Below are 8,291 nucleotides of genomic sequence, written 5' to 3' on the forward strand. Positions count from 1 at the left end.
GCTTGCTGCTCTTGCCGGGAATCTGGGAGCCCCCCAGATGCTAACCCTCCCCCACCCCACCTGTTGGCCTCTGCACCCAACCAGGGCACCACTCTGGCCCATGTGCACCACCCCTAGCAGGCCCAGTGGCCCAGCCCTCCCTCCCACTCTGGTCCTCAGTGCCCCATGCAGAGCCTACGCTGGTCTCCACAGCTTCCTGTCCTCCACCTACTGTACCCCCCATCTCCCTGGATCCCACTGGCCATACTACTTTCCTGCTCTGGTCACCAGCATGCCAGGACTACTGGTCCTGCTGCCTTGCCTGGCTGAGTTCCACCCCATACCCTGTCCAGGCCTTGCCCCAGTGTCTCCTTGGGAGCCCCCCCCCCACTGCCCTCCTGGCAAATCCAGTCTCTCCTACCCACAGCACAGTAATGATAGGCCAAGCTGTACTGCCACCTTGGGTATCAAAGCCCATGCAGTCTGCCTCCTCCCAGGCACCTGGAAAGATGAGAGGAGTGCAGGGTCACAGGGTGGCCAGCAGGAAAAGCCACCCCCTCGCATGTACAGCAAACATCTCTCTGGGTCCTAGGCCTGTCCTGCCACAATTTCTAATTGCTATAAGCACCCTGTGAAGAGGCAGCACCTGCATTACTATTGGAGAAACTAACTGAGACAGGGAACAGTCAGCTGAGCTGTCCCAGGCCCTTGGAGCTCAGGCCTGAGGTACTCTAGTACCTGCATGCTGCCACCAAGCAGCAGAGTGGCTAGGCACAAATCACTTTGTGGATCCTTGGGTGGGTTGCTATCCCAGATGATGGGTTGCTCCCCAAATCACTGGACCTGTGGGGAAGGCCTGCTGAGGTCCACCCACCCCAGAGAAGCTGTCCTGTGCCCCCACTGAGCCCAGCCACTCTACTTCCGGCTCACAAGCAGCTGCTCTCCACTGGCAGGGGCAGTCCTTGAGTCAGAAGTGACTTGCTCCAATGGCCACAGGCACATGTGTTTGCTGAGGCCCTGTGCTGGGCTGAGGGTACAGAGGAAAGGGCCAGGAGCAGACCACTGGATTGTTGGAGTGTTCTGTCTCAAGGGCCTCTTCCACTGGGCTGTGGGACAGTCCCCAGTTCAGCTACCTGCAGCCTGTACGCAGGGCAGGGAGGAGGCTAGTCTACACATGGTGGCAGCCACAGTCAGAGGGACAGGGGCAAGTAAAGGATAGGACAAAGGAGACGGGAAGTATTCCTCCAGAAGGGGGCCTCGGCCAGAGGCAGATTGAAGGACAAGGCTCCAGGCCAAGGCAGACACTGTGGCAGGAGCAGATGCAGAGGCAGGGGAGGCACAGACGTCTCACCGGGGCAACTGTCCAGGGCACCCACTTCAGCTGCACCTTCTCCGACCAAGTCTCCCCACCTCCAAATCTGCCCCAGTCCCCCTCTTCTCTCGCTTTGGGAGAGGCAGGAGCAACTCGACTCCTGCAAAAGGTTCAAAACGCCTAAGTAATGTCCCCATCAAGGTGGCTGAGTCCTCAAGAGCCAGCAGGCTCCGAGTCACACGGAGTGGAGAGTGGTTCCAAGAAGTGACCAGGGCCCATACAGGAAAGACTGAGGAGGGCAAGAGGCCACAGGTGGCCACTCTATCTCTCAACCTTGCCTATTAAGGGGTTCCAAAAAGAACGTGGAGGGCCCCAAGATTTCTTTCTAAACTGCCAAGTCCCACTTTTTTCTTTTCTTTTTTGGAGAGTAAGAGGGAAGTTTCAGCTTAACAGTCCCTCTCACCTTAGGTCAAAGACAATGATGCTTCCCAAATGTAAGGGTGGCCTCATGGGGAGGTGAAGGGACCCAGCCCCACATTGCTCCTTGGACTCATGGTCCCTGCTTGCACCCAGGACAGGGCAGCCTTCTGAAGATATGGCTGGCCCAGGCACTGGAACAGCCACCCTCGGGCAGGTTGGCTCAGAGGACAGGTTTTCAGAAGCCACCACCCCTGCACTGTGCTCGCCTAGTGAGAACGGCAGGTCAGCAACAGGCACAGGACTACAGGCCCAACTCCAGAAGAGCCAAGAGTGCAGACCTTACAAGAACACCTCCACCACAGCAAAGTCTCAGCCTAGGATGGGGCTCCCTCCTGCCATGCCAGCCCAGGCAGTGGAGCCTCACAGGTTAGCTCCACACAGGCTTCTATGTGTAGTCCAGACACAGACACACTTGGACACACACTCACAGAGCACGTGTTCCAGCACACATGCAAAACTCCTGCCTAGGACACACACTCATACATGCATGTACTCACACAGCCTGATATGCACACACATGTGTGCACTCACGTACATATGTACACCTGTGCACATACATACACACACATACATGCTCATGGGTACACACACATGCACATAGTCAGCATGGTGGCCTTGGGCAGAGCCTGGTTCTGCTTGTCACCTGCCTGCGGCCTGGCGGGAGTTTCCAGACTCTCCCAGCAGAAGGCTCACTCTGGGTGATGAAATCAGGTTCTCCTCCATTGTTCCCCAGAACTGTGGGGAACAAACCCGTCATGTTGTTACAACAGCCAAGCGCTCAGGCCAAATGATGCATCAGCAATTAAGGGCTCCATCATTTCAAGCAATTAAAATAAACGCTGTATTTGAAGACTAATTAATTCTAGCTGCATATTTTCCCCATGACAATATCCTAGGATTGCTTGATTTATGACATCTCATTATTCTTTATTAATCTAATTGAGAACCATCATGTTCTCCTATCTCGCCTGGCCCAGGGCCGGGAGCGGAGGCTGCCCTTGCGCAAGTGCGCTCAGCCCTGCTTGCTTGGCCACCCCGCTCTGGTCCTCCTGGAGGCAAAGGAACAGGAACCGAATCCACAGAGCACAACCTCGGCCTCTGCCTGCTCTTCCAGATGTCAACATGAGGCACATTCCTTTAAAAATGAAAGACAGTCTGACAATCTGTAGAGCTCTGACAGCCTTCCTGAGGCCACAGGCACCCTTGAGAGCCCTGCAGGCTGGGCCTGGGCATGCAAACAGGTTATGTCAGTATCCCCTGCCACACACCACAGGCTCTCCCCCCATGAAGAGGTCACCCAAGTGTTCCTCTGGTCATGGGACCCAGTGGGCAGGCGCCTAGGCCTGAGACGCCCACTGGAGGGAGGCAGGGTGGGTCCATAAATGACCAGAGGGTACAGACCCATCCACCCCATGGGGACCATGTTGCGCAGACAGACCACATGATTCGAGGCAGAGCTAGGGCAGTGGCTATGCCCAGAGACCACAGGGCCCTCCTAGGATTTTCTTGGGCTGCCAGGGATTCACAGCTCAGTGCATGTCCCACGGCCTGAGCCCCAGACAGGCCTCGGGCTACACAGTGCTGTATCCAGCTTCCAGCCCTTTCCTTTTATGGCCACAGGACGACTGTTCACTGAACACGTGCAGAAGTCAGCAGAGAGCACCAAGAAGTGAGCCAGCTCAGGAAAGCTACCACCGCGAGATGCCACCAGCACTACCTTGCCTGTAGCTGCCCTGCCTGTACCAGCCCACCAGGTCCCACCTGTCTCACTGGATATGTGACAGCACAAAGACTGCGGGTGTGCCTCAAACAGGTCTCCAGCACCCCCCATCACTGCCCTTGTATGTGTTAACAAAGGACATAACTAGCTCCAGCAGCCCCCAAGGGACCTCTGTCCCATAACCTGTAAGAATAGGTCAGCACCACTTCAAAGCAGGACAGATACCCTGATTGGCCCTCCCAACAAAACAACTAAAAATGTTGATGAAATATTTAAAAAACAAGCCAGGTGCAGTGGCACATGCCTATAGTCCCAGGTACTTGGGAGGCTGGGGTGGGAGGATCACTTGAGCCCAGGAAGAGCCTGCAGTGAACTATGATCGCACCACTGCCAGTCTAAGCAACAGAGTGAGACTCTATCTCTAAAAAAATTTTTTTAAATCTTCAGTGTATTACTAAGTTGGAAAAAAAAAAAAAGTCTGGAACTGTCACAGGTCAAACCCTAAATAAAAGTCAGACGTAGTGAGACCTGTGAAGCCTGCCCTGAGGGTGGCTGCTGCACTAGTGACCTGAATTTCTGTTCTGAGGGCCTCTGAGGCTACAAGTGACAAAGTTTAGGGCCCTCCATGGAGGCTAATTTCAAGGAAAACCCCAGTGAAGATGGCCAAAAGGTGACAGACTCAGTATTAGCAGAACCAGAACCAAAGTTGCACCCACAGGGACCAGAAAAATGTCAGCCCTCAGGTTCCAGCCCTGATTCAAACACTCTGGATAAGCCTCAAGCTTCGATGTGTCTAAGAAGGAGCCCACCTTCAACCCAGGCCTCAAGGAATTCACTTTAGAAGTCCTAAGCAGCACAGGCTCATAGTCAAAAACCACAAAAACAAACAAGGAAGCATGGCTCTGTGAATGAGAGTCACAAGAAACAACAGGAAGCGGAACTAGATCCACAGAACATGGTACTCAGGTACATGATACAGGATGCCTGATGCAAAAAGGGGAACTGAAGCTGCAAGTGGAGAGCAAGAGACTGTAAAGATCACCACACGGGTCTGAAAAAGGAGCCAGTATGGGGAAGGCTTGTTGGGAAACAGGAGATATGTGCTGTGCCAAGCCTGCCCCTCCAGGCTGTTTGCTGATCACAAGAGGAAGATGCGCATTTACAATGCAAACATCGGGCTGTCACCAGCTTTACCACCAATCGAAGCTGGCACCACCAGTAATCAACAAACTGGCATCACCTGTCTCCTGAAGTGGTGCCTCAAGACATGGCACCATCCTCATGTGTCTGTGCCAACAGTGCTCAAACTGATCCAGCCATGAGGAAATACTCAGATGTGGCCAAGCTGTGGGACGCTGGACAAGACAACCAGCTTGGACTTGTCAGAAAGTCAATGTCAAGAGAAACAACAAAAGCAAAAAGCAGGGAGACTCTTCTACTTGAAGAGACTGAAGAGCCATCACAACCAAACGCAACATGAGAACCACAGATGCTGAATCTCAGGCCAGATCTTGCATCAAAAAAGGGGTTATCAGGGACATTTGAGGGTAATCTGAATATAAGCTGCAGATAATAGGAAACTATTAATTTTCTTGGGGAAGGATAACGATACCTTATCCACTTTATGCAGAAAAATGTCCTTAGCTGGGCTCAGTGGCTCAGCCTGTAATTCTGCACCTTGGGAGGCTGAGGTGAGTGGATTGCCTGAGCCCGCGGTTTCGAGACCCGCCTGGGCAACTTGGTGAGACCTCATCTCTACAATAAATCAAAAAAATTAGCCGGGTGTGGTAGCGTGTGCCTGTAGTTCCAGCTACTTGGAAGGCTGAGGCAGAAAGATCACCAGAGCCCAGCAGGTCGAGGCTGCGGTGGCTGGGAGCGGCCACTGCACTCCAGTCTGGGTGACAGAGTGAGACTCCAACTCAAAAAAAAAGAAAAAAGAAAGAAAAATGTCCTTATACCAGGAAATATATGCTTAAGTATTTAGGGGTGTAATGCTATAACGTCTACAATCTATCAAATGTTTCAGAAAGAAGATTCTGTCTCTGAATCTCTATCTACTATGGAACACACAGGCAGAGGAGCAGATGCTAACCGCTGGTGAGCTCAGGTGTGGTGCACAGATAGCTATTATATGACATGATACTTTCTATAGACTCAGGTGCATGAGAGCATGCTAAAGGGGGAGGAAGACACATCCATACTGGACTTGTTTCCAGAATGTCTAGAGAACACACTGATCAATACAATACAAAAGCAAACAGCAAAAGAAAAATGAGCAAAAGACTTGAGTGGATAGTCACAAGCAACGTCAATGTCCAATAAACACATGAAAAGATGTTTAACTTAATTAATAACCTTGAGAATGCCTGTAAAAACCACAGTATAATTCTACCCCCAGCAGATTAGCAAAAAATTAAACAATCTGTCAAATGCTGATAAAGACACAAAACAACTGGAACCCCACAACCATGCCAAAGGGACATGCATGCTGAAATGACCACTTAAGCAAACAATCTGACCCTGTCTTGCACACTTTAAGACTCAGCAACTCTGCTCTTAAGAAACACCCTGAGTTAGTTCTGACATGTGTGCAGAGACTCACAAAAGAATGTTCACAGCAGCACTGTGCATGATAACAAAATCCAGAATGCCCACGTCATGTATCTCTGTTAAAGGACTCATATTCAGAATTTACGTATTGACTCAGAATATATGTCAAGAAGAAAAAAATGTAAAACAAAGTGATATCAAAAGATGAAAATTCGAAATGGACAAAGATATATGAGGCAAAGGGAAACACTAAGAGAGTTGGGGTTGATAGACTAATATCAGACAAAGCTGAATTCCAGCCAAAAACATTAGACTCAGCAAAGCCAGGTAGTTTTCAACTCTTCATTGCAATTCACAATGAAGATAAGACAGTTCTGAATATCCATGTACTAAATAACAGAGATACCACCTTTACAGAGCAGAACTATAGGACATGTACGGTGTCATAGAAGGAAATTTGCTAATGATTGGGAAACGTGACATATTATTCTTAGTGCAAGTCAGATCAAGTAGATAATGGTAAGAAGATAGAAGATCAAAACGACACGGCCAACACAGCCAACTGGAACCATTACACTCAAGTAACAGACTATACCTTCTTCTCAAGGGCACATGGAATATGTGTAAAAACTGACTGTATATTGGGTCACAAAGAAATATCAGTACATTTCATAAAGGAATATTTATAAATAAGATTCATGACCAAAGTGCAATTAAACTAGAAATAACAAAATAAAGAAACAAAAAAGGCCTTCCCAACTAGAAATTACTGGCTGGTGTTGTGGCTCACACCTGTAATCCTGGCTCTCTAGAAGGCCTAAGTGGGAGGATCACTTGAGCCCAGGAGTTCAAGACCAGCCTTGGCAGCATAGTGAGACCTCATCTCTACAAAAAAATCAAAAAATTAGCCAGATGTGGTGGCACAGGCCTGTAGTCCCAGTTACTTGGGAGGTTGAGGTGGAAGGATCACCTGTGTCCAGGTTTTTGAGGCTATGGTGAGCTATGATTGTGCCACTGCACTTCAGCCTTAGCGACAGAGTAAGACCCCAACTCAAAAAAAAGAAAGAAAAACATTTATTAAACACTTCTTAGGTGAAAGGGAATTATAGAAACAACACATTTTTGATCAGAAGAAAAGTACAGACCAATAGCAGTTAGGAATATCATGTAAAAATAATAAATAAAATATTAGCAAACAGAATCCTGGAGCAAATTAAGAAAATAATACACAATGACCAAGTGGAATTTATCCTTAAAAATGCAAAGTTAGTTCAATTAAGAGATCCATTAATGTCATATACCATTTTAATAGATCTAAGGCAAAAATATATACATAATTATTTCCATAGATGCAGAAAAAAGCCTTTGACAATACCCACTTTTTATTAAAACACTTAAGTAAACAGAAACTGATGGATTTCTTAAAAGTGATTTAAATATATACACATATATATCCAATACATTACTTTATGAAAAAATACTAGAGACATTCCCACTAAGATCAGAATGGCCACTATTGCTACTACCATTCATCACTGTACTGGAGGCTTAAGCCAAAGTGGTAAGACAAGAAAAATTAAGTAGAGGCATATGATTGAAAAAGAAAACACTAAGCTATCTTCCTGCTGCACACCCACCTAAAGTTCCAGTTACTGGAAAGGCTGAGGCAGGAGATTACTTGAGCCCAGGAGTTTGAGGCTGTAGTATGCCATGATCTTGCCTGTGAATAGCCACTGCATTCCAGCCTGGGCAACATAGGGAAACACTATATCTAAACAACAAAATAAAATGGCTGGGCATGGTAGCTCACATCTGTAATCCCAGCATTTTGAGAGTAAGGCAAGAAAAGTGCTTGAGCCCAGGAGTTCGAGACCAGTCTGGGCAACATAGCAAGATCTCATCACTACAAAAAAAGGAAAAAAAAATTAGCCAAGCATGGTGGCACATGCCTGTGGTCCCAGTTACTTGGAAGTCTGAGGCAGAAGTCTTGCCTGAGCCCAGGAAGTTTGAGGCTGTGGTGAGTCATAATTGTGCCATTGTATTCCAGCCTGGGCGACAGAGTAAGATCTCAACTCAAACTAAATTCCAAATGATACAATGGCATACATGGAAAGCCCTAGTTAATCCATAATAAAACAAATACAGACAATAAAAAAAATTTCAATATGGGAGCAGGATATAAAACTAACATAGATAATTAAATAGCCTCCATGTACACAAACAATAACCAGTTAGAGAAAATCTCACTTG

This window comes from Carlito syrichta, unplaced genomic scaffold (assembly GCF_000164805.1).
Source record: "Carlito syrichta isolate Samal-C Ts95f unplaced genomic scaffold, Tarsius_syrichta-2.0.1 Scaffold304335, whole genome shotgun sequence".
Taxonomy (NCBI): domain Eukaryota; kingdom Metazoa; phylum Chordata; class Mammalia; order Primates; family Tarsiidae; genus Carlito; species Carlito syrichta.